A 27,608-nucleotide genomic window follows, 5' to 3' on the forward strand; every position below is an offset into this window, starting at 1 on the left:
ACAAGTTTTAAAATGTAGTATGTTCTCAAAAGTAGGCAAGAAGGAATGTGAAGCAGTTCAAATATGCTAACACTCCCTGCTGTCCTATAGGAGAGGATTACAAGGGGAGGTTTCTGCGCTTTAATGATTATGTGGTTAAGCACGGGTATGGAAGCCCATCGCCCGATCTGACTGCTCCCCACTGGACCCTCAGCCTCCCAGAGCTCCCTGCATTCATTCAAAGCAGGTGTATGCTCTGCCGTTCAGCCCATTACCATTACAGTCCCATTACCAGCCCTGCCCTCCACTTAACACTTTTCAAAATTGTTTATATGGCAGTACAGAATACACCACGGATATTTTTTTTTTTTTCCTATTTCACTTGCTCCTACAGGGAAAAAAACAGAAACAAAACCAAAACCACCAGGAGAATCCTTATTCTGTGACCTCAAGATAGAGAAAAATCTATGTTGGACTCTGTTAAAGGCATTCTAATATTTATAGCTACTTGTAAATTGTGTAGGTGCTAATTTACACCATGGGGCAGTGGAAGGTGGGCTTACGTTTATATTTTGGGAAGTATCTGTTACAGTTCAGCGCATTTCAAAAATCTGATGCCTTGAACAGGTGGGCTGGCCCCCTTCAGTCTAACATCCTCATGACCTAGGGTGATCAACTAGTCCCAGCCTACCCTGTGCTCTCTTGGTTCTAGCACGCGACATCCTGTAGCCCAGGAAACTTCTCGTTCTCCAGTAAACCAAGATGACTGGCCATCCTATCCCAACACATGTAGCACATGTCCTTTCTTTGCCCCTGTGCTCCTAGCCCAGGTATATATCCCATGTGTGTGCACCGGGTGTGTGTGCAAATAGGTACACACATGATAGGCAAGCGGATTCTGAATCAAACAGAATCTGTAATTAATAATTTCTTTAGTGTCTTGCTTTAATCATATACAACAGCATGGTGGAAACTGGGTATAGATTGTGTGAGGAGAGAAGATGGCTGGGAAGGGACACTGGGATCACTAATAAACTAATTACAAAAGAATTCAAACAGAACAGGCAGGTCAGCTGGGTTCAGATTCCTGGACAATCACTGACTTTTATAAGCTAGTTCTCACTTCTCCAAGAAAAATACAGTTTCAAATGAGTTGTGACTCAAACTTGATTTTCCTTATCTGGCTTACAAAGTGTATCATACTACAAAGCTGATTTCTCAGGGTCTAATTCCAAAGGGTGCAGATTCTATCTAGTTGGTTGACTCCTGGGAGCTTCCTCTCCCCCAACCCCACCCCCTCCCACCCCACCCCCGTCCCATCCCTCACCCCCAGCCAGGCAATGGTGGCCCCAGGCTGGTCCTTTTGAATCCTGCCCAAGGGCCGGCAGCTGCCCAGGTCAAGCTCACCGACTAACAGGCACCTTGGGGGTATGTCTCTGAGGTGCACAATTTCCTGAGCTCCTTGCCACATCGGCAGTTCTGTGGGCTCCCAGGTCTTTCCAGCAAGCCCTTGGCAACTCCACAGACTGCATGGCCGCCCCAGCACCCAACACCATCCTGACTACGAGCTGAGTTATGAAAGTCTGGGAATCAGCTGAGCTCCTGTGAGCAGCCTAACTGAGCAGACCCAAGACCAGAGTAAATCTTAGCTCATCTTACACATCTAAGTCTTTTGGCTCTTTGGTTCTTTCCCTGATTACTCTCCTGACAGTGCAGTTGGAGATCTGTCCCAAGAGAATCCATTTTCCCTGCCCATTCCCGCCCCCCTTTTCTGCCTTCCCATCCTTCTCACTTTGTGGCTATTTTCTTATTCTGTCAAGAGATGCCATATTGATACCTTCACCAGAAATAACACAAAATAAAGCAAAAAGTGATGATAAATAATGTTTTCTCTTCTGACTTATGTAAACCTCTTACCTCAGAAGCTCTCCTTTCCTGTGCTTAGAACGTGTCTGTCCAGATCAGACACGGCATAAGCATCAGTCTCAAAACTTAGTCAAATGCAAAGAATTTGGTGGTAGACAGAACAGATAAAGCCTCGAAGAGTAAAGGAACAGACTTGGAAAGGAGAAAGGTGCCTCCCTAAAATTTTCAAATGAACATGAGGTGTGCACTGTGGGGACAGAACCTGGGCTTGGGAGGCAAACAGATCTAGGTTCGAATTCCAGCCCAGGCACTCACTAGCTATGTGATCTTGGACAAGATACTTCACCACTGTAAATTTCAGGTCCTCCTCTGTGCCATGGGGGATAATTCTAGTTTTAACAGGAGGACGGGAAATAACATATGTAAAGCACTCAGTACAGTCGATGTTTAAGAAGCAGCTTCTACTACCATGGCGATGGATTTCACAAGGAAAAGGAACCCCTTCCAACAGCCCATAGTGCCTTCTGTGTTTTTTGACAGCTGGGTTTCTTCCCTAATGGACATCTCTAGGAACTCTGCTCTTAATCTCAGCTCTCCACCCACACTCCCCAACTGGCCTGAGGCAAATCACTTATCTGTCTCAATTACTTCATCCCTACAGAGGAGGATAATAATATTTACCTCCCTCAGAGGAGTGTTGGGAGAATTAATGAATGCTTGCAAAGTATCCTGAGATCTACAGATGAAAGGCAGTGTAGAATTGCAAAGTATTATTATAAATATTAGTGTTATTTTGACACATTTGCATGCATGCATGTGTGAGCAAATTTGCACCCACAGCACGGGATGAGAGTATGTGACTTTCAAATATCATCCTGCGAGCACCGCTGGCAGCCCTGGACGTTTATGTCTGTGTCATTTATACACAATCAAACAGCTCGTCCCAGAAATAAGAATTTAGGTAGCTGGTGTAAAACTGACCGCAGCTTATGTTTAAGTGCTTTCTAGAGAAGCCTATTGGCCAGTGCCACAGTCCTTCCAGCTTCCTTTAGGGGTAAAACCTGACTATGTGATCAGCTCCCTAAAAGGCAGTGAAGTGTAACCCTCAGACCTCTCCATCTGCCATTCCAAGAAACGACTTTGTGCCTAGAAGAGTTTATTCCTCAGCTAACTGTATCCACTTGCAAAACACACAGTCATAAAGTCAGATTGCAAAGAAACACCTCTTTCAGCCCACCTCACGGCCCCATTCTGCCCCTTCCACACCATTAGTGCCGAGCTCGAGGTCTTGTCCCTCCTCTCCTCTCATCAAGGGCCCTGTTTCCTCCTAGTTGCCTTTGCTCCCCACCGACTGGATTCTCTCCCCTTAAGTGGTGTGAGGTAACATTACAACACCATCCTCCATAATCTCACATCAGAGAACTCCCCATAGACCACTTCTGTGACCTGCGCTTTTAGAAATAAAAGAGTAAGAGCAAATGGAAGTTACATGAGGAAGTTAAAATTCCCTTGTGCCTGGGGACTGAGCCCTCGGCTGCCATTCCTGGCTGTGTGAGGATGTGGCCGCCTCCTCTGACTCCGGATACAGAGTAGCACATGGGCGTGAGCAAGACATATGTCTGGTCTCCACCATAAACCTTTGCAGCCTGGCAAGAAACGGCGAGGCTTATTCCAGACCCAGATTCTTGTTCCTGCTACAGCCATCATAAACGCCCGCTGACACCAAGGAAGAGCAAGCCTGTAATCCTCATAAAAGAACATTCTTGAACCCTGGAAACCAAAGACGGATATGGATGCCAGTTTTTAAACCAACATTCCCTCGGCTCCTGGGTCAGATGAGACATTGAGGAAGCAGGTGACTGCCTTCGAGTTACGGGTTAGCGGCTACACCGTGGCCTCCCTGCTCCACACATCTCCCTCCTTGGCTGGGCAGATGGCCTGGAGTTCCCACAGCTTGTGGTTAAGACATTGTCTCCAGAAGGCTGTGTGTAGAGTGGAAATATGTGACATAAAAATCAACATGTTAAATCATTCCAGCAGTGTGCTGGGTCCAGCTCGCAGGGGCCTGGGAGAGCCAACTCTGTGCATCTCTTCCCAACCCTGCATTCCCATCACACCGATAGCCTGAAATCAGCCAGGGGTACCTTGAAACCACCAAATATAGCAAATCAGGCTTCCCTGCTCCCCGCTTGGAGGAAGGTGATTGTGAAGCCTTAACTGCACACCACCAATTAGCACCCACTTTGGTCCATTATCATTTGGTAATAAGACAGGTTTATGCTATAGCCAAGGAACGAAGTCCAGGTGGGTCTTGGGTTGGGAAGGCACAAGGAGTCAACCAGGACAGCAGGCAGCATGCTGTGGCCTTTGTCTGGGAGCAGCCAGCGGGGAGTGAATGGTTTGGGGAGGAGTGAGCAGCATGGCTCCTTCAAGTTTTTGCCAAAGGTTGGCCTGCCTTGTAGATTTTAGCCCCAAGCAGGGGACACATCATGTGTACATTCCCGAAGAAGTTAACAGAAGAAACGTGGGCGTTAGACCCTTTGTAGCCCTAAAAAACTGTATCATCTCTGAGCCTCACTTCCCTTAACTGTACAGTTCTGCTAACCGTACTCCTTTGATGGGATTTGTGGATTCGGAGAAATACTGCTTGTAAAGTACTTACCCTTCACAGAAGTCCTACTATTGGTGAATTGACGGACATTTCACGGCCCCCTTCTTACTCAGTATTTGTCATGTTCATCCATCTGGACTGAAACCTTCAACCCCTCTGGCTTCTGAAACCCCATGCACTCTTCGTTTTCCTTCTTCTCTGATCCTGCCTTTATTGGGTCTTTCTTCTCTAATCCCTCTCAAAACTTAATCCAGGGCCTCCTTCTCTCGTTTCTCCGCACAGCCTCATTAGGCAATCTCATCTAGTCCCATGGATTTAAATGTTATCTTCATGCTGATGACTTCCAGACTCCTAGAATTATCCTCTGTCTAGACCAGTGATTCTTCAAGTAGGAACCCTGGACCAGCAGCATCAGCATCACCTGGGAACTTGTTAGAAATGCAAATTCACAGGCCCCACCCAAACCTTCTAAGCCAGAAACTCTGGGGGTGGGCCCAGCAATCTGTTTTATCATGCCCCGCAGGTGTTTCTGATGCTCCCTGAAGTTTGAGAACCTCTGGCTCAGGCTAACATATTTAATGGCCTTATTTACATCTCTACAGAAAGACCAGACTTAATATACCCAACACAAAACTCCTGTTCCCTCCCTATTTCTGCCCTCCTACCCTGTCCTCAGAATTGTTCCGTGGAGACAATGGTATTATCATCCACTCAGTTACTGGAAATCAAGACAATCCTCCCTTTGTCCCAGCTTCCTCAGCTCACACCTAATCCATTAGCAAATCCTATTAATTTTGAGCTATAACATAAATTTATGACTTTCTCCACATACCCATCACCACCACCACAACAGGGGCCACCATCAGATCTTGCCTGTTCAAGCAAGACCAATGCAACCTTTTCTACCTGCTTCCACTCTGGTCCCCCCCGCCCCCACCCCGCCATTCTTTCGGTCTCAGCAAGAAAGCTAGATCTTCTTAAAATGGAATTTGACTCATGTTACCCTCCATCCTAAGATACGTTTTGGTTTCCCTTTACACCTGAAATAAAATCCAAACTCTGTACTATGGGTTCCATGGCCCTGCATGGCTTGGCTCCTCCCCATTTCTCTATTACCTCACCTAGTAGTGCTCTCTCCCTCCCCTACTCTGTCCTATGCTCCCTGGTTTTGCTCTTAGTTCCCTGAACCAGCTAATGCCTTTCTGACTCGGGGACTCTGTTCTTCTGTCTGGAATGTTCCTCCTCATCCTGTGATGGCCGCTTCCCATCCTCACAGTTTCAGGTTACATGTCACCCCTCCTTTGTGTCCTTCCTTACCACCTATTAAAATCCCTTCCACACCCCATTATCTTATAACCTTTCCATGTCCTTGCTGGCACATCTGCAGTTTGTTAGTTTTCTATTCAGTTATTTACTCTCTTGGTGTTGGTTGTGTTTGGTTTTTCTCTGCCCCCTCCACCTACCACTTGAATGTAAACTCACAATGGAAGGGGGGATGCTCATCAGTGTTCGTCACTCTCAGTGTCTGGCACAGTGACTGATGTGGAGTGGGCAGTGGTTGATGTTGCCATTATTATTAACATGGGGAAAGGAGGGCAACCTGCTTTACTGTCTATCAATTCACATATTAATCTCAGGTAGAAATACCCTCACAGACACGCTCAGAGTAATATCTGACCAAATGTCTGGGCAGCTGTGGCTTAAGTCAAATTATACATAAAATTAACCATCACCACACTGCTGATAAAAATTAGAAAGATTAAGACCTTAGCACGACAGAGAAACCAGTATTGAAATCCACGTACATCTCACTCCGAAACTCGGTTACTATCATTTGTATTCACGATTCCCAGGCTCAGTGTGTGCTACAAAGAAGATGCTGGTTCTTGTCTATAATAGACAAGCAAACAAATGGAAACAGGATGTTAACTGGAAATTTTCTACTGAGGCACCAAGATGAAACAGAAAAGAAATCCCAGCAGAAGGTACAGACCAAGATGTAAACACTTAAGGAAAATGTTCAGAACTAATTTCTTGGCTGTGGGTATGTTCACCCATAGCGCAGATGTAAAAGGACAGATACAAGGCCACCACGTGGGTCTGACTCACTGGGCTTTGGGATCCATCCCTTGAAAGTGCCTAAAGTGGGGCTTTGGAGAAGAAGACTTCCTGGGGTCCACTCCCGACTGTGGCTCTCACTGCTTAGAGCTCCTGCCACCAGGGGGGAGAGAGAGGAGTACCTGCTCCTCATCCTAGTTCTAGTGAGAGAGGCTCCAGAGGGAGTATCTGGAGAGTCTTCTGGGTGTTTTTTCAAGTCATGAGACAGAAAAAGCAAGAGTCTGGAGAACAGCCAGTACAGCACAGTAATAACTGCAAGCCAGTGCCATGAGAGCCCCCCGAATGTGGGAAATCCACAGAAGAATGTCGTCCCAGTGTCATTAAAAATGGAGCCTTGCCCTGTCTCAATAAGCTTCTGCCAGAGTTCAGAAGAAAGTGGAAGAATGCGGAAGCCGAACGATTGGGGAGCCTGCAGAGTGACCAGCCAAAGAAGGGAAACTGCCCACTTCAAAGGAGTTGAACTTGAAGAGGCCCCCCAGGGGACTCTCTGAGGAACCCACAAAAGAACTTACAAGATCCAGACAAGGCAAAGTCAGCTTAGGACAGCAACAGTCCAGTAAGAACGTGCCAAGTCCCCCATCTCCCCGCCACTGGGTGTCCTGCATAGTCAGTGGGGAAAGGAGGAGAAATGCGAGGCGGATAAGAAACGGACAGCAAACCCTCTTCCAGGACTCAAACAGGGCAAGAAAGGTGAATTAACATGACACAAATTCAGATTTTGATTACTACACAGGACTGGACAATTAATTACTCAGTTGAGGCCATGATCATGGACACACGTGACTACAGGGAATTTTTTCCGCTGGAGTGATCAGTGAACCAGCCCAGCCCAGATTTTAATCCAGAGTTTGAAAGTGGGGCTAGTTCTGCTACATAAATGTTAACTGTCTATGAATCTAGCTTCATCAGCATACTATTTCCAGAATGAAAGAATGACGAATATATGAATCAATAAACCGAGCCCCAACGATCCCCAGAGCTAACCTGTCCATGAAGAGGAGACAATTCCAAGTGCTATGTATCCTTTCAGATCCCACTTGTCTGTAGCATCTGCTAATGGAGCTCCAAGATAAATCCAGGAGAAGGTCCTAGAGAAACAAGGAGGTTGTTATATGGATTATTTAGCCAAAAGGTATGACAGCTGAAAAGCTTTTTGAATTAAAGAAGCCAGATACCTATAAAAACAATTCTCTTCTCCAATATACCATCTCCCCTCCCAAAAGACGATCCAAAGTCAGCAATTTGGTCTGTAAATTTCTAGTCCTTTCTCTATACATGGCATAAATACAGGGGCATGTACTCATATACATTTTGGTGTTTGTTTGCTTTTTCAATGGATTCACAATATACTTGTTATTCGATAATATTTGTTTTGACTGAACAACATGTTTTGTACTGATATATCATAATTTATCCATCTACATTTCTACTGATGGATATTTAAATTGTATTTAATTTATCAAAGTGATACAGAGGACTTTTTTCTAACATCTCTGCAGGCACAAATATTTCTTTAACATAGACTCCTTGTTGGGTCAAAGATCCATCAATGTAGACAGATACTGCCTGAAAGATATCCATTAACATTTCTACCAGGACTGTCTGATGGCATTTACTTCCCCCCCAACTTGCTGATGCTGGATATTACCAAGTTACAATTTTTTCCCAATCCATTGAGTAAAAAATGACATCACAGTGTTGTTTATATTTGCATTTCCTCCATAAGGAGCAAGGCTCACCATCTTTTTATGTCTGTGGACCATTTGCACTTCTCTGCAGTTAATGATCTGTTCACATTCTTTCCCCATTTTTCAATTGGGTTGTTGATCTTTCTTTGTATTTGTGAGACCCATTTTTATTTTGTGGATACTAACTGTTAATTACATGTTTGACAAATATTTTTATCTCAGTCTATTTGTGTTTGAATTTAACTTTTTAAATGGTATCTTTGAGGAAAACTTTATATTTTTATGGGAAATAAAGCAGTATTTTTTTCCTTCTTGGATTGTAGGTTCTGTGTGTTGCTTAGGAAGACCTTACCCCAGTGAAATATTTCTCCATCTTTCCTTCTAATACTCTTGTAATTTTGCTTTTCCAAGTTGAAGATTTTAATTCATTTGGAATTATTGTAGTGTGAAGTAGATATCTATACTTATTTTTCCAAATTGTTCCAACACCATTTCATTCTTCCTTCTTTGGTTAAAATTAAAAATACCATTTTTTAAAAAGATTTTTATTTATTCAACAGACAGAGATCACAAGTAGGCAGAGAGGCAGGCAGAGAGAGGGAAGCAGCCTCCCCACTGAGAACAGAGCCCGATGCAGGTCTCAATCCCAGGACCCTGGGATCATGACCTAAGCCGAAGGCAAAGACTTAACCCACTGAGCCACCCAGGCGCCCCCCAAAATACCATTCTTGTTATAAACTAAATTCCAATTCATTTCCTCATCTCTTTGGAGATTTTCTATTCTGTTCAGTTGTTCTCTTTATATAGGAGCTAATATTTTACTTTAATTACTATAGTTTCATAGAAATTTTGATATTGGATAAGTCAAGTTCTACCTCATTTTTCCTCATTTGATTTTTTAAAATCTGGTATTTTTGAGAATCACTTTTCAAATTACATAAAAGTTTGAATTTATTAATTTGCAACTGGTATGACAGTTTTATAGTGTTAAACCTCCTTATCCAGAAACATAATTTCCATCTTCATTTATTGAGGTCTTCTTTTATGTTCTTGAATAAGGTTTTAAAGTATTATTTACATAAGGTTTTATGCATTTCTTGATAGATTTATTTCTGATATTTTATAGTTTTTGTTACTTTTGATATTACATTTCCTAATTGCTGGTGTAGAGATACTACAAATATCTTATATCCAGCCATTTTATTGAAAGAATTCCTGTGGCACCAGGGTGGCTCAGTTGTTTAGTGTCTGCCTTTGGCTCAGGTCATGAAACCAGGGCCCTGGGATGGAGCCCCACATCAGGCTCCCTGCTCAGCGGGAAGCCTGCTTCTCCCTCTCTCACTCCCCCACTCTTCCTGCTTGTGTTCCTTCTCTGTCTCTCTGTCAAGTAAATAAATAAAATCTTTAAAAAAATAAAAAATAAAAAAATTTTAAAATTCCTTTAGTTAATTCTCTTTGCTCCTCTCTGGAAACTTTTGTTACTATGACTGATATTTTGACATCACAGACAAAGGTGTGAAATATATTGATGTGTCCTTTAAATAGCTCTAAGATTTTATATCCAACTAGGGAGAAAGAAGATATAAATACAAAATTTAAGCACGTAGTAAAGAGTTTCGGTGGACAGAGTTATCAGCAACCTCAGTAGGAGGTTGTGGACTTTAATCAGATGGAAGAATTGGGTATTTTGTAATTTGAACCCAAGAGAAATGAATTTGAACCCAAGAGAAACTTAAAGGGTTTATACTTGGAGTCCCTGTTGTCATAGCAACAGTGAAAGGTGCTCAAGGTGTCTATTAGAGATGAGGGGAGAATCAAACTGGATATACAGATCCCAGGTTCCTTTCTCTTAACCTGTGTTTACTTGAGATGATAAAACCCAGTTTGATAGCAGTGGTAGTGTGTTTCCAATCTCATGGAAGTGTAGAATTTAATATAGTCCAAAGAAAAACTTAAATTATTGATACTTTTGTGTTATATTTAGAATAATTTGGGTAGACTTGGATTTTGAACGGGCATGAGGTTTCTGACAGATTAGCCTTGTGATTTCAATTTGAAATGTGTAGCTAAATAACTGACTTTAGAATTAGGGATTTACTGTGGGGCGCCTGGGCAGCTCAGTCAGTTACATGTCTGACTCTTGATTTTGGCTCAGGTCATGATCGCAGGATTGTGATGTCCAGTCCTGTGCCTGGCCCCTGGCTGGGTGTGGAGCCTGCTTTAGATTCTCCCTCTCCCTCTGCCCCTTCTCAGCCTACAGAAAGAAAAAAAAAAGAATTAACAATTTATTTTGAAATATGAAAGAGAATTTGACCAAATCCGTAAAACAGTATTAAATAATATGAACTATGCCTCACTTGCAGGTTTAATTTATTAGATTTATAAAAGTTGTATACATGCTTAGGTTTTGCTTATTACAATAGGCATGTTTAAGGTTATGAAGAAAATTAAATTCATCAAAGTTATAAGTACATTTTGTTTCCCTTAAGAGAGTAGAAGGTGTAAAGAGAACTAATTTGGGGGCACCTGGGCAGTGCAGTCATGTAAGCGTCAGCCTCTTGGTTTCTGCTCCAGTCCTGATCTCATGGCCGTGAGATGGAGCTTCACCTTGGGCTCTGCTCTTGAGGTGGACCCTGCTTGAGATTTGCTCTCCCTCTTCCTCTGCCCCTCCCACTCGTGCTCTCTCTCACTCTCTCTAAAATAAATAATCTTTTTTTTAAAAGAGCCAATTTTTAAATAATTTAGTCTATAAAATGTAAGTTACTCAAATATTTTTTAAAAGAAGTGAAGGTGATTGTTCTTATTTAATAATACTTACAAAAAAGATTTGTAAATTGAAATTAAAGGTTTAGAGAGAACTAAAATTTTAAAGTTTCTTGCCCTAATACACTGAATATTCATTTTTAAATACATGAATTGGTTTTACTGTGCAAATAAGCTAGTAATGCTCAGCCACCACAAAATTCATGCTGATTACTTTCTTAAAATTTTGAGTTAGATGATCGTTTCACTAGAAATAATGTCAGTTTTATTGCTTCTTTTTCCCTGTATTTGTTCCTTTTATTCCTTCTTCTTGTTTATACATTGACAAATATTAAGGCAGATAGTAACTATGTTTTATTTCTGACTGTCGTGGTAATATTTCACTATTAAGCATGAAGTTTCCTGTCAGTTCTTGAATATAACTCATACTTTACTAAAGATATTTCTTCCTTTCCTTAGATTAAAAGATTTTTTTAATTGCAAATGGGTACTGAATTTTGTCTAAGACTTTTTTCAGCTTCTATTGAAAGATCTGAGCTTCTTTACTTTAAACTGATAACATCGGGGATTACATTAATATATTTCCCAATATCAAAATTTTCTTGTTTTACTATGGTAAATCCCAATTGGTTATGATATAGTAACACACTGTTGGATTTTACTTGGTAAAATTTTTAGAAAGATTTTTATATTTGTATTCACAAATGAAATTGGTCTATAATTTTATCATATATTATTTTTGTCCCTTTTTCTACTTCTAATACACTTTATTTTTAGAGCAGTCTTATGTTCACAAAAAAAACTGAGTGGAAGGTATAGAGATTTCCCATATATCTCCTATCCTAACACATGCAGAGCCTCTCCCACTAGCAATATCCCTTTCCACACTGGTACATTTGTTGTAATTCATGGACCTACATCTTTGATACATTACTACCACTCAAAATCTATAGTTTACATTAGGGTTCACTCCTGATGTTGTACATTCTGTGGGTTTGAGCAAATGTATAATGTCATGTATTCAGAATTATGGTTCCTACAGAATATGTTCACTGCCTTAAAAATCCCATGTGCTTCATCTATTCATCCCTCCCCACTTTCCCCACCAGTCCCTTGCAACCATGGATCTTTTTATCCTCTTTACTTTTGCCTTTTCAAGAATACCATATAGTTGGAATCATACAGTACATAAACTTTGCAGATTGGCTTTTTTCTTTTTTAGCACTGAGTAATAGTCTTGTGTCAGGATGTACCATAGTTTGTGCTTTCGCCTACTGAAGGACATCCTGTTTGCTTCCAAGTTTTGACAACTATGAAAAAAGCTGTTATAAACACCTTTGTGCAGGTTTTCGTGTGAACAGAAGTTTTTGGTTCACTTGGGTAAATAACAAGGAGTGCAACTGCAGGATCGTATGGTAAGAGTAAACTTAGTTTTGTAAGAAATTGACAAACTGTCTTCCAAAGTGGCTGCAACACTTTGCATTCCCACCAGCAATAAATCAGAGTTCCCTTTGCTTCTCATTCTCATCAACATTTGGTGTTGTCTGAGTTTTGGATTTTGGACGTTCTAATAGGTATCTTATTATTATCTTTTTTTTTTTTTTTTTAAGATTTTATTTGAGAGCGAGAGCGAGCACGAGCACAAGCGGGAATATGACAGGAAGAGGGAGAGGGAGAAGCAGACTCCTCCTGAGCAGGAAGCCCTAAGTGGGTCTTGATCCCAGGACCCTGGGATCATGACATGAGCCGAAGGCAGACGCTTAACCTAATGAGCCTCCCAGGTGCCCCCTTATTATTTTAATTTCCGATTCCCTAATGACATATGATGTGGAACATATTTTTATGTGCTTATTTGCCATCTGTATGTCTTCTTTAGTATAGTCTGTTCAGTTCTTTCACTCATTTTTTAAATTGAGTCTTTCATTTTCTCATTGCTGAATTTTAAGAGTTCTTTATATATTTTGGACAACAATTTGTTATCAGATGTGTCTTTTACAGACATTTTCTCCTAGCCTGTGTCTTGTCTTCTCTTTCTGTTGACATTGTCTTTACCAGAGCATAAGTTTTTAATTTCAACAAAGTCTAGCTTTTTAATTATTTCTTCACAGATCATTCCCTTTGTCTTTTATCTAAAAGGTCATTGCCATACTCAAAGTTACATAGATTTTTATCCAATATTATCTTCTAGGAGTTTTACAGTTTTGTGTTTTACATTTAGTTCTATGATCCATTTCGGTTAACTCTTATGAAAGGTATAATGTCTATACCTACATTCACTTTTACTGGTTGTGCACACACAGCTCTCCTGGTCCACTGTATTGTCTTCACTCTTTGTCAAAGATCAGTTGACTACATTTATGTGGACCTATTCCGATGTCTTTATTCTGTTCCATTGATCTATTTTTCTGTTCTTTTACCAATGCCACACTGTCTTGAGCTTCATATTAAGTTCTGAAATCAGGTAATATTCGTCTTCTTTGTTCTTCTCCTTTAATATTTGGTTGGCTATTCTGGGTCTTCTTCTTCTCCATATAAACTTTAGGATCAGTTTGTCAATATCCACAAAATAAGTTGATGAAATCTCAATTAGGATTGTATTAATCTATAGATAAAGTTGGAAAAAACTGACAACTTGACAATATTGAGTCTTCCAAACCATGAATATGAAATCTCTCTTCATTTATTTAGTGCTTTGGTATCTTTCATCAGAGTTTTATAGTATTCTTCAAAAAAGTTTTGTACAAGTTGATCTTGTACAAACTTGGTAAGATTTATACTTAAGTATCTTGCTTTGGGGACTGCTAATATAAATGATAATGTTTTTTATTTCAAATTCCACTTATTCATTTTTAGCATATAAGAAAGTGATTGACTTGTGTATTTTAACCTTGTATCCTACAACCCTTCTATAATCACTTGTCAGTTCTAGGAGTTTTTTGATAAAGTCTATAGAGTTTTCTACATAGAAGATGATGTCATCTGCAAACAAAGATCGTTTATAGCTTCCTTCCCTATCTGTATACCATTTATTTCCTTTTCCTGTGTTACTGCATTAGCTAGGAAATCTGGTATGGTGTTGAAAGCAATGGAGGGAGGGAACATCTTTGCCTTGTTCCTGATCTTAGCAGAAAAGCTTTGAGTTTCATATGATTAAGTATGATGTTAGCTGTAGTGTTTTATTTTGTTTGTTTGTAGATGTTCATCATTAAGCTGAACAAGTTCCCCTCTACTCCTACTTTGCTGAGAGTTTTTGTCACAGAATGGGTGTTGGATTTTGTCAAATGCTTCTGCATTTATTGATATGATCATCATATGTTTTTTCTCTTTTAGACTGTTGATGTGGATTACAGTAATTGATTTTTGATTGTTGAACCAACCCTGCATACCTGAAATAAATCCCACTTCATTATAATGTATATTTATTTTTATACATTGTTGGATTTGATATGCTAATATTTTGTTGAGAATTTTTGCATCTGTGTTCATAAGAGATATTGATCTGCAGTTTTCTTAAAATGTCTTTGTCTGGTTTTGGTATTAGGGTAATGCCAGCCTCATAGAATAAATTAGGAAATATTCCCTCTAGCTTCTATCTTTTGGAAGAAATTGTAGAGAATTATTCTAATTTCTTCCTTAGATGTTTGATAGAATTTACCAGTGAACTCATCTAGGCTGGGTTCCCTCTCTTTTGGAAGGTTATTAATTATTGATTTAATTTCTTTAATAGATACAGAATTATTATTATTATTATCTATTTCTTCCTGAGTAAGTTTAGCAAATTGTGTCTTTCAAGGAGTGGATCCATTTCATGTAGGTTATTAAGCTTATGGGTATAAAGTTGCTCGTAATATTTATTTATTATCCTTTTAACATTCATGGTACCTAGAATGATGTCCCCTCTTTCATTCTGATATTAGCAATTTGTGTTTTCTTCCTTTTTTTTCTTAGTTAGCTGGCTATGCTTTTACTGATTGTATCAGTTTTTCCAAAGAACTAGCTTTTGATTTTGTTAATTTTCTCTATTGACTTCTTATTTTTAATTTCATTAATTTCTGCTCTAATTCTTATGAGTTTTTTTCTTTTTTCTTTTTTTAAAGATTTTATCTATTTATTTATTTGACAGAGAGATCATGAGTAGGCAGAGAGGCAGGCAGAGAGAGAGAGGAGGAAGCAGGCTCCCTGCTGAGCAGACAGCCCGATGCGATGCGGGGTCTCGATCCCAGGACCCGGAGATCATGACCTGAGCCGAAGGCAGAGGCTTTAACCCACTGAGCCACCCAGGTGCCCCTGAGTTTTTTTCTTATGCTTACTTTGGATTTACTTTGCTCTTCTTTTTCTAATTGCCTAAGGTGGAAACTTAGATTATTAATTTTAGATTTTTCTTGTTTCCAATATATGCATTTAATGCTATAAATTTCCTTATAAGTGCTGTTTTCACTGTACTCTACAAATTTTGGTAAGTTATACTTTCATTTTAATTTAGTTAAAAATATTTTTATATTTCTCTTGAGATTTCTTCTTTGACTCATGTATTACTTAAAATTGTCCTGTTTAATCTCCAAATATTTTAAAATTTTCCAGCTACATTTCTATTATTGAGTTCTAATTCAATTTCGTAAAGTCTGAAAGCAGATTTTGCATGATTTCTATTCTTTATACTTGTTAAGTTGTATTTCTGACTCCAAATTTGGTCTCTCTTGGTGAATGTTCCATATAAGCTTGAAAAGAATGTTTGATCTGCTATCATTGGATCAATTAGTCTATAGGTTTCAATTATACCCAGTTGAATGATGGTGCTGCTGAGTTCAGCTATGTCCTTACTGATTTTTTGCTTGTTGAATCTATCCATTTCTGATGGAAAAGTGTTAAAGTCTCTATCATAGTGGACTCATCTATTTCTCCTTGCATTTCTATCAATTTTTGCGTCATGTATTTTGATGCTGTGCTGTTATGCACATAGACATTAAGGATTGCTATGTCTAAATGGAGTATTGACCTCTTCATCATTATATAATGCTTCTCTTTATTCCTGATAATTTTCCTTTCTCTTAACTCTCCTCTGTCTAAAATTCATATAGTTACTCCTCTTTTCTTTTGAGTAGAATTAACATAGTATATCTCCAACACTTTAGTTTTAATATATACATGTCTTTATATTTAAAGTGAGTTTATTATAGACAATACATACTTGGTTATTTTTTTATATACTCTGGCAATATCTTTATTTTAAGGTTTTTGTTTTTATTTTTATTTTAAGTAATCTCCACACCTAGTATGAGGCTGAACTCACAACTCTGAGTACAAGATTCACGTGTTCCACTGACTGAGCCAGACAGGCATCCCCAATCTGTCCTTTAACTGATGCATTTAGACCATTCACATTTGAAAAGTGATTACTGAAACAGTTGTGTTAACAGCTATCCTTATTTGTTACTATTTTCAATGGGTTGCCTTTGTTTTTTATTCTTATCTTTGTCTTCCACACTTTTTCTACCTTTTGTGATTTCACTGAAAACCATTTTATTCTTTTATTAGCCCATTTCAGATATTTCATCACTTTTAGTCAATTTTAGAATTTGTAATTACCTAGAAAATTGTACATTTCATCAAGATTTTCAAGCTTATTTATATCTTTTTTGTTTAAGTAGAATTCCCAAGTAATTCCTTTCTTGTTTTTTAAAAGATTTTATTTACTCATTTGAAAGAGCAAGAGAGGAAGAGAGGGAGAGAGCACAAACAAGGGGAGAGGCAGAGGGAGAGGGAGAAGCAGACTCCTTACTGAGGTAGGAGCCTGGCATGGGGCTTGATCCCAGGACTTGGAGACCATGACCTGAGCCAAAGGCAGATGCTTAAGCATCTGAGCCACCCACATGCCCCTAATTCCTTCCTTTCTGCCATTTTGTTGTCTTTCTCACATAAAATATATTTCATGTTCTCTATTGAACTATAAATGGAATAGCAAAAGTTTTTGTCTATTTCATAAGTCTTCGTTTTTATGTCCTTTTGATTTTATTACTAAAATCTTTTTGTAGTTTTTACAGTTTAAAAGGATTTTTATTTTCATCTCTATTATGCTGTTCAGTTTCACTCATTCACTCATTCGTTCATTTATATCTTTCCTACTTCTATAAGTTAACTGTTTTAAGCAAGACTATTTCATTTAACATGGTCTATTCCAGTGATGATACATTCCTGCCCCACCAACAATAGGAGTCACATATCATTATTCTGCCACCAGGTGGCTGGCTAGTGATACTGAGATATGGTGATACAGCAGGGCTCAGAGCTGATATCTGTTGTTGATGCACTGGGCACCCTTCAGAGGTAGGGGCCCGATCCCATACATAATTTCCATCCCTACTGGCATACTTTCCATGAACTCATTAAGCAATCACTAGAATGACCAAATAAAGAGACTGCTGATTGACTTCCATGGAGCGGGTCATCTGGTCCATCCTTTAGCCATTTGATTATTGAGAAGGTCCTTAGTTGTGAAGATCCTTAGTCAGCATTCATAAATATTTGCAAATATGGTAACACTCTGGGTCAAAGACAGGGCAATGGGAGTGGCTCACCAGGTGCATGTAATAAGGGGGTGCACTGTTTGCAGAGAATTTAAAAAAAATAAGAAAAGCAACTATAAATTAATCTTCTTTTTATTAGCAGCATGTGCTGGCAATTCTAAACAATGTCAGTGATACAATACTCCTCCCTCAAAAAAATCTTTTGTTGATTTATGTTCTAAAAACTGTTTGCACCTGGGGAAGATCACTCCTACCACCTGCTCTTGGTATATCAAAAGTTTCCATCCACTTACTCTGCGTCTAGACCTTCGTATTGCCAATCCTGCAGTATTATTTTTTTCTAGTCTCCAATTATTGGCCCCTGATTATCAATTTAGACTCATAACATAGGACATCCTTGTTTCCAAGAAATGTGAACAAAAAGATGTACCACTTAAAATTCTGCCCAGAGGGAGAAATTCTCTTCATCACCGTCACTTGTCATCATTGTCAATTCATCATTACCAACACACACAACTGAGGTTGTATAGTATAGCAGTCTGCATATAGTGCAGAATCATCATCCATAAATCAGGTTGAATGTTTTGTTTCCTTATTTAAATGGTCATATGCTACTTTTCCCACCATGAAGCTCTATCATTGGGTTGAAGGAGATATGGTTATACATCAAAGATGAGGATACTGAAAATGGACACCATACATTCACACAGCTTACCAGTACTTTTAGGTCTGTTAGAGCTCAGTCTCATGGGTCCCTCTTACTGTTGAAGAAGCGCCTCTATGCACACTCAATCTTATAGCTTGATAGATAAGGTAACACCCAATTTATGATCAGCAGTTCTATAACAAACTAGATAGAGCCCGCCTCTAGGATAGCAGCTGACTGGAGTTTCTACCTAATTAATTCCTCAAGAATCCAATGACATTCTCCAAACAGAGTTGCTGTCTTCACCGCTCATTTGGGACAGTTACATAGGGATAGAAGGAGTCACCACTCCTGTATCTTTCAAGTTTGTGATGAAGTCAAATACCTTTGCAATATTTCCAAGAATGAGGTATTGATTTGATTTCCTGTTCCCTTATGTTCTTGACGTTATTTGCATAAAATTATTCACAAGAGTCCTTTACTATCCTTTTAATACTTCTAGGATCTGTAATGATGACCTCCCTTTCATTTACACAACAGTGGCTTGTGTTTTCTGATTGCCTTAACCATATTTTATTAATCTTTTCAAAGAACAAATATTTTACTTTTGTTACTTTTCTCTCTTGTCTGTCCATTTTGTGTTGATTTCCATTCTTTGTTCGTTTAATTTTTCTACTTAGTTTTGGTTAAAATTCTCTTCTTTTTCTGTTATCTTAATGTGGAAGCAAGGATTATTGACTTTAAGTCGTTCTCCTTTTCTAACATAAACACTTAAAAGTATAAATTTCCCTCTGTCCAGTGCTTTAATGGTTTCCTCTTAATCTGAAATATCTTCATTATCATTCAGTTTAAAGTATTTTCTAATTTCCATTGTAACTGATTTTTGATCCATAAATTATTTAGAAATACATTGTCCAGTACAAGAATTTGAGAATTTTTTAGATAGCTTTTTGCCGTTTTTGTTTTTAGAAAACATATTCCGACTAGTTTTGTTTTCAAGGCTCTGTAACTTATGAGATTTGTTTTATGGCCAAAGAGTACAAACCAAATCTTATTATTTGTACAATAGGATGTGGTACAAAGTAGGCATTCCGTAAATATTTGATGAATAAATAAGTGAATGATGAGTTACCACACTCACGCAGAATAAAGTGATGCACAAATTACAGAGGTCAAAAAAGAATAGTGAAATCATGATGGGGCAGCAGCATATAACCTTTCCATAGGGGAGAGTGCAAGGTCCTTGTTCCATAACAATAGGATCTTGAGAAAATACAGAAAGAGTATGAGAAATCCTGCAGCCAGAAAGTGAGAACCAAGGACAAAGCCTTAAGAAACAGACAGCAAATGCTGGAGACAGAAAGAAAACAAACCAAAGGGACCAGAATCTAAGTGAGACTTCACCTCTCCAGTCAAGATTTGATTAGTTTGTTGTCATTTGTAGACTACCTATGATTTAAGAAAGCCTCTGGGTGCCTGGGTGGCTCAGTGGGTTAAGCCGCTGCCTTCAGCTCAGGTCATGATCTCAGGGTCCTGGGATCGAGTCCCACGTCGAGCTCTCTGCTCAGCAGGGAGCCTGCTTCCCTCTCTCTCTCTCTGCCTGCCTCTCTGCCAACTTGTGATCTCTCTCTGCCAAATAAATAAATAAAATCTTTAAAAAAAAAAAAAGAAAGAAAGAAAGCCTCATGTGTATTAATGCATGTTTTAACAATTGACATACGGACAAAGATAGCTCTAAGTAAACCTATATTTAGGTTCTTCTTTTTTTCTAAACTAATGCCTGTTGCTTTCAATGTCCTGAACAAAGTATCCCGTAATATACAGTCACCAGCCAGGTGCCCTGGTAGATGTCCAGAATAATTCAATCTACCAGGACCCCATCTACACAGAATAATTACGTCCAGCTGGGGCACTCCTTAACTCGATGATTTAGGTTGGTCAGTCTTAGAAATATTAGAGAAACAATCTCTCATATGGGAACCCTGGCTGGTCTTGTTACAACATAGAATTTCTTTACTCAGAAGGAGTTTAAATAAGAAAGAAAGAAAGCATTTCATGATTAACTCCTTCCCCAGTAAAATTGCTTTCTGAAAGCACATATTTTGGAGTTTCTTACCTATACCATCTCATCCAATTAAAAATTAGAACAGAAACAATAAAAATTTCCATAGAATACTTTTTTTAGTGTAACTTTTTTTCTGTGTTGATACAACATAACTTAGCAAATTCCATAGTGATGGTTGTTCAGATTGCTGCCGATGTTTTGCTGTTGTAATAAATGCTACAACGAACACATTTCTGTATCTATAATTGCACTCTTATGATATTTGCCCTTTAAAATAAATGTTAAAGAAGTGGGATTTCATTTTTGTCATCCTAATGGCTAGCAAAATTCAGAGCAGAGTAAATATGATGAGGAACTGATACTGTTCAAAGAAAAAACTTTATAATTTCACACACTTTCTGCGCTCTTTATGTAAGTTTCCTTAAAAATAAAAAAGCAACTTCTTTAAAAAAAAGAACTCTAGGCCCTGGCTGGCAGCAGCTAGAAGCTTTTGGGGCAACTCTACTGACCATTGTGTCTGAGACTCACCTCTCTGTGGTTTGGAAGACAGTAACATTGGGCCACATAAGGCTTGCAAATTCCCACAAGTCTTTCTTTCTCACCTGACAGAATAGAAAATACAGAATTAGGTAAAAGACATCTGTTTCCCCTCTTTGGCTTTTCTTGGATTATGATACTGCATTTTCTAATTGTTTTTCTCCCATTCAAGAGCCGCCTTTCCTTGCAAAGCAGAGCAGGGGGAGGTCCTTTTTCAGTCTTTGCTTCTGAGGCTTGGTGACCCAGTGTGCTTGCTACATCTTTGCTGCAAGCTTTTCGTGTGTTTGATGTGCTTAATTTCATCAATTGGACCTGAAGAGGTCTTCAGGTCTTCAAAGATTCTGCAGAGGTGCTCAGACTTTTGGAATTCTGCGTATGTCAATATTGGGGACTATTAGACCATGGACCAAATGCTTTAGTATACATACACAACCTTTTAAGGTTAAGTGCATATGACACAAAGTATTTTATGAGAATGTATGTTGATTCTATTTCTCTAACATCAGATTGTAGAGTATTAAATAAGGTAAAAATGTTTTTGGAATAATTATTGTTGCTTTTTGGAGTGTGGTTGGGATGGAAAGTAGAAAAATAAGAAAATACATGTTAGCTTAATTAAGCACTCAAATACTACTTTCATGTTATTTAAGTATTCAAATTGATACTAAGACTAAAAATTATATTTTGATACATTTTGTTACTTGTCATCAAGCTTCAAAATTTTCGTGAAAATTCAGATTTATAAGAAAAAGTTAGTATCAGTTGACATTATGGAAAGACCCATAATAGCTCCCTGCCCATGGTGGCATACAGTCATAATTTTCCTGGGTCTTGGATTCCTCATCAATAAATGTTGAACTAAGCAGTTTCTAAATAACCCTCTCACCCTAAATTCCATGATTCTATGTATTTAGAATGAAATGATTCATTGCTCTGTAGGTCATATATCTCTCTCAGGAATGCAAGGAGTTAACAAAAGAAAAAATCTCTAGATATAAATACAGACTTTTTGTGAACTGCCAATAATCTATTATTTACTTGAAAATAACCCCACAAGTTGTTTATTGATGTAGTCCTTTCTTTAAGAGTATCAATTTAAGAGGAAATCAAATACACACACAAAAAAGAGGAAATCACTATTCTATCTGAATGTATGGTAGTATGGCAGGGCTGGGAGAAAACTTTCAAAAACTCTCCTCAACATTTGAAAGAGTAAAGACACCAAGTTGGGAAGACTGGAAAAATCTGGACTTTGAATCATGGATGAAAAAACTTCAGTTTAGCCAAGTATGAGGTTACGTTTAATGTGGTCTACTTTTTTTCTGCTGCGTTGCAGTGCAGTTGTAAATGCTGAATTTTGATGAAACTGCTTACGTTCTGATTGGTAATGATGCTCATACATTTTGAAGATTACATCTAGTCATTTCGTGACCCAGTTTGACTATTTTAGAACCAGAACAAAGGTAGCATAACACAGTGCACCCAAAAAAGCTGGATTACAGACTAGATTCTACGACCTTGGACCTTCTGCGTCTGTTTCCTCTTTTGTAAAATGAGAATATTGAACGGCTCAGGTCTCCTCCTCCTTTAAGATTCTGTGGTTCTATAAATGAGCTGGCCAATGGTTCTCATTGTCTATCAAAAAGAAAAAGAAAAAAAAAAAAAAAGACTCTAATTCATCCCTGATTCTAATTCTAATAGAACTGATTTACAATCAGAATTGCTTGTTTTCAGGGCACCTGGGTGGCTCAGTCAGTTAAGCAGCTGCCTTTGGCTCAGGTCATGATTCCAGGATCCTGGAATCGAGCCCCTCATCGGGCTCCCTGCTCAGCGGGGGAGCCTGCTTCTCTCTCTCCCTCTGCCTGCTGCTCTGCTCTGCTCTTTCTCCCTCTGCCTGTGATCTCTCTCTATCTCTCTGCCAAAAAATAAACAAAATCTTTTTATTTTTTATTTTTTATTTGACAGACAGAGATCACAAGTAGGCAGAGAGGCAGGCAGAGAGAGAGGGAGGAAACAGGCTCCCCGCCGAGCAGAGAGCCCAATGCGGGGCTCAATCCCAGGACCCTGAGATCATAACCTGAGCCGAAGGCAGAGGCTTACCCCACTGAGCCACCCAGGCATCCCTATATAAATAAAATCTTAAAAAAAAAAAGTATTTCTTGTTTTCACCTTAATAATGACAATAACAACAGCAAACCACCATCCTCTACCCCTTCTGGGTTTTGAGTGTCCCATCCTCAAATACAAGAGCTAAATCAACATGAAGAAAGGCTCACAAATAGAAATAAAGGATACAGAGATGAAAAGAAGCTCAAGCACAGATTTTCACACCCAGGCCTAAGGAAGGAGAACAGGCATATTAATGAAGATTCTTTATTGCAGGTGGCATTAACCTAACTCAAATAAATGTAGGCAAATTAAGGGAATTTATTAACCCTCATAAATAGAAGGTTCAGAAGATCCATCTGGTTTCAGTTATACCTTGGTCAAGGATTATAAATGACAATATCAGGACTCTGTCTCACTTCCTTCTCTGATGGGGAGTTCTTCAACCAGTTCTTTCCAGATCACCAACAAGATGATGGCTGAAAGCTCAAGACTAAAAATCTATATAAGCTTAATAACCAAGAGAGAGAAACATGTTTTGTTTTGTTTGCAAAATAACTCCAGGAGAAAGTTCCAGGAAAGAATAATTTACTGATCTGACTTGATCATGTACCCACCCATCCCTGTACCAATCAGTATGGCCTATGAGATGGGTTCTCTGATTTATGGAAGCTGTGTAGGTGATGTTTCCACTTCTATAGCTGGAGTAGGCAGTATAGTCAGGCCTATGAAATCCATATGGGATGGGTTGCTTGTAGGAAAGAATATATACTGAAAAAGTGGGGACATAGTGCTAGAAAGATCACAAACAGAAGGCCACTATGATAGATTTCATTTGACATTGCACACTGGGGTAGGAGGCAGCTATCCGGAATGATGAGTTCTAATAAAAGGGATCCTAAGCTAGGAGAAGGCTAAGAACAAGCTTGAAGGCTGACTAGCAAGCCTGCAGCAGACTCTGCAGTGGACGGAGAGAGATGTGTAAATCACAGAGTTACTATCCCTTCCTAGTGTGAAATCATGATTCTCTTCCTACTAAGTATGGTCAATTCAACCACGAACTCTAGAATGCAACAGGGATAGGCCCTTTTTTTGAAAGTTTCTATCTATTCATGCTTATAAAGCTACCTAAATTCTTAGAGATGGGAACCCCTCCATGATGGAAATCTTTACATTTTATTTGAAGTAATGTTGGCCTTTAGGACATGAAAAGTGATTGTAGCTAGCAGTGGTTTTTAACAAAGAATGTATATCAGAATCATGTAAGTTATTTTTTTTGTTTTTTAATTTTTAATTTTTTATTAACATATTATTTTAAAATATAAACATCTAGTCTCTATCCCCAAACTTTCTGGTCCAATAGGTCTTAGTAAGATCCTAGAGGAGTGATATATGACCATTCTATATGAAAGCTTTACATGCTCAGAGTAAAAACAAACAAAACAGGACAGAGAGGTACAACATGAAAAGTAGAAAGTCCCCTCCCTCTTGAGGAGGGATTTAGGTGGGTAATGGAGAAAAGAACAAATTTTCTTTTGTCATATATAAATGTCCATATTGTTTGAAATGCTTTTTTACAAAAAACCTGAATCAGTTTTGTATTTTATAATAAGCTTGATCATCTAAAACACTTATTTCGGTCAGAAACTACAATGTCCATGCCAGCCAAATTGTCTTCCCTTTGACTATTCTAGTTGTAGGTTATGGAAACAGCATAAAATACTTTTGAAATTTCTTTTTGAGACAATATATTTTTCTTACTCCCCTGAGGTAACCTTGTGGACAGTTTATATATTCTTTCAGAAGATTTCTATATATATAAGTGTATATCTATATCATAAAAGAGGCACAAACCCATAAGTAAATACATATCTATCCTTTTATTATTATTGTAAACACGATGGAATTATACTATTATGCATATTCTAGTTTACAATTTGTTTTATTTACTTAATTATTTTGGCCTCTTTCTCACAGGATCCACCTATACTTTCATAAAATCTACCTCCTTTTAGTGACTTCATAATATTCCAAGTTTTTCTCCACATACTAATAATGCTTCAGCACACATTCTTTTAAATATATATCTGGGCAGCTGCGCAAGTACAGCTGTGGGATATATTCCTATGTAAGGCATATTAGTATATATGTACATTTACATTTTTGATGAATACTCTTGAATTGCCCTCCAAGAAAACACACCAGTTTAGAGAACCATCCAAACTGAAATAGTGAAATATATCACTAATCAAAAACCACTGTACTTGAAGGCTGTTACTTAAAAAAGAAAAACAAAAAACCTGTAATTTGTTTGTAAATTTGTTCCAAATCTTAAGACATCTCTTGTCACAAGAAGTCATATGTAGAATGACTAAGTTCTAGAAACCATATCCATTGGATCTCTTTATATACTCTGACTGGTATTAAAAGCTAGGGGCCTGGGGCACCTGGGTGGCTCAGTTGTTAGATGTCTGCCTTTGGCTCAGGTCATGATCCTATGGTTCTGGGATGGAGCCCCGCATTGGGCTCCCTACTCAGTGGGAAGCCTGGTTCTCCCTCTCCCACTCCCTCTGCTTGTGTTCCCTCTCTTGCTGTGTCTCTCTGTCCGTCTGTCAAATAAATAAAATTTTAAAAAAGATTAAAAAAAAAAAAAAAGCTAGGGGCCTGTGAGACTTTGGGTGAAGATTGCAAGACCTTGCTTGTGTCATCTGCATCAGGATTTCTGGCCATAGAAGCCACACAAAGATGCAACTCAATGACTGCAAGATGAATCTTTTTCTGTCCATCTGGACTTTTCTCTGGCCTGGGAGCCACAGTGTGATTCTGAGTGCTCAGTGACCACACGGGCAAGGCTGAGCACACTCAGAGGAACAAAGCATCTAGAGCTTTCTTGAAAAGCAATTTCCACAAGAATAAAGCACACCTTTAGGAATTTTAGGCACAAGTGCACACACGTGCACACACACATACACAAACACCCCATACATAGATCTTATGTGGAGAGACACAATGTTGTAGAGTCTTAGTAACCTTTGATGAGATTTAGCAATTGACAAGGGAAAGTGGGAACTTTCTCAAGGTTGTGTTAGGGTACCTGAATTACATTTATGACTCCTAATCCATGGGACTAAAGTAAGAGAGTCTGATAAATTAAGTACCCAGATAATCTCAAACACTTATTCAGTCAGTAACTAGAATGCCCATCCCAAACAAATGGTGTTCACTGAGGCTGTTTTGGTTGCTGGTGACCAAAGAACAATCTAAACTAGCTTAACACACAAAACAAAACAAGATGTGGGTAAATGAGTATTAGGATACAGGGTTTCTCACAAACACCTATGACAGGAATTTTGAAAGGGACTAGAACCAACACTTGAGAGGCCCCACTGTTCCCTAGACAGTATGTGCCTCCACCTCTCACCTCCTCCTCTGCTCAGGCTTTTTTATCTCCTCTCTTCCTTCTGCAGGGCAGGGCTCCAGGCCTTTTCCAACCCTTGTGGTGGGACAGACACTGCGCTGCTCTTGGACTTCCATCAGCTCAGTTCCAGTGACGGGCTCTATCTACTGGGCTAGCTCAGAGTCTAATTTTCAAAATTCTATTAGAATAGAATAATCTGTTTCAAATTGAGAGAATCCAGCTGGCCCAGCTTGACTCAGGTGTCCACTCAACCTTGGCCAGAGAAGGTGGATTTGTGTAACAACAGAATAGCACCTAAAGTTTATTTATTGCTAACTACACTTTATAAGCTTTACCTTTATATAACCTTCAGAGCCCTCCTTTATCAGGACCTTGGAACAGTTTTCAGAAAAAGAGGGTAGTTGTGAGTTGTGCAGATGTCCTAAAAGATGTCTGTGACTCAAATCTTTCCCTCGGAGCCTGAGGAAATTATGTGCAGAGAGACAAGTGCACGAAGAGCTTACTTGAGCCTTCTAACTCAGTTAAGTAATGCTGAAATGGGACGAAGTACAGGACCTCAAGTGTCCAAAATACCTGAGTTCGATTCTAACTCCAGGTTTAGTAGGTGTGTGGCTTGGACAAGTTCCTCTACGTCTCTGCTCAATTTGCTTTTCTTTCTGTGAAACTGTGAAAATAACACATACCGTGTGACATGGCGTGCACAGAGTGTTACCTCTGTTACCTGTGAGGCACTTACACAGTGGCAAGTAATGAAGCATGCCTCCTCTGTGAGAAGGAAATGTCCAAAACAGACACACATCGACAGGGAGGGAAAGGTGGAGAAGCAAAGAGTCTGCTTGCCCTAATGAGCATTATCATTACATATAATATCATTATGTAATAACAAGAAATAATAGTTATCAATTATTGTATATACGTGATGGGAAATTTTCTCAGTGCTTTACATATATCTATGTATATTAGCTGAGTTACTATTATTGCCCCATTTGGAGGCACAGAGAATTTAAGTAACTTGTCCTACGTTACACAGCTAGTAAGTTGTAGAAGTAGGACTTGAGACTAGACAGTCTGTCTCCAGAGCCGACATCTTAAACAAGACTCTATACTGCCGTCAGCCCAACTCTACCACAGGCTATCCTGCCACATGTGTTCCCGGACCAGAGAGGTGTCTGTGGATATACAGACGCAGAGAAGACAGTGTACCTTCAAGTTTTCAAACTTGCTAGAATCCCCCCTTGTTTATTCCACATGCCCCTTTTAATGAGGTTACCTCATCAGAATTAATGG

The 27,608-nt window shown here is 38.9% G+C and overlaps 1 long non-coding RNA gene across 1 annotated transcript in view; it reads right to left on the reverse strand.

Moving 5' to 3' along the window:
• Positions 1-19,722, reverse strand: part of LOC123943274 — a 32,456-nt gene extending 12,734 nt beyond the window's left edge. The window contains exons 1-2 of the long non-coding RNA XR_006818606.1: positions 19,600-19,722; positions 7,559-7,662 (exon numbers count right to left, since the gene is read on the reverse strand). This is a non-coding gene — a long non-coding RNA (uncharacterized LOC123943274). The remainder of the gene's footprint in view (positions 1-7,558; positions 7,663-19,599) is intronic.
• Positions 19,723-27,608: the final 7,886 nt, after the last annotated feature.

Source organism: Meles meles, chromosome 6, assembly GCF_922984935.1.
Source record: "Meles meles chromosome 6, mMelMel3.1 paternal haplotype, whole genome shotgun sequence".
NCBI lineage: Eukaryota > Metazoa > Chordata > Mammalia > Carnivora > Mustelidae > Meles > Meles meles.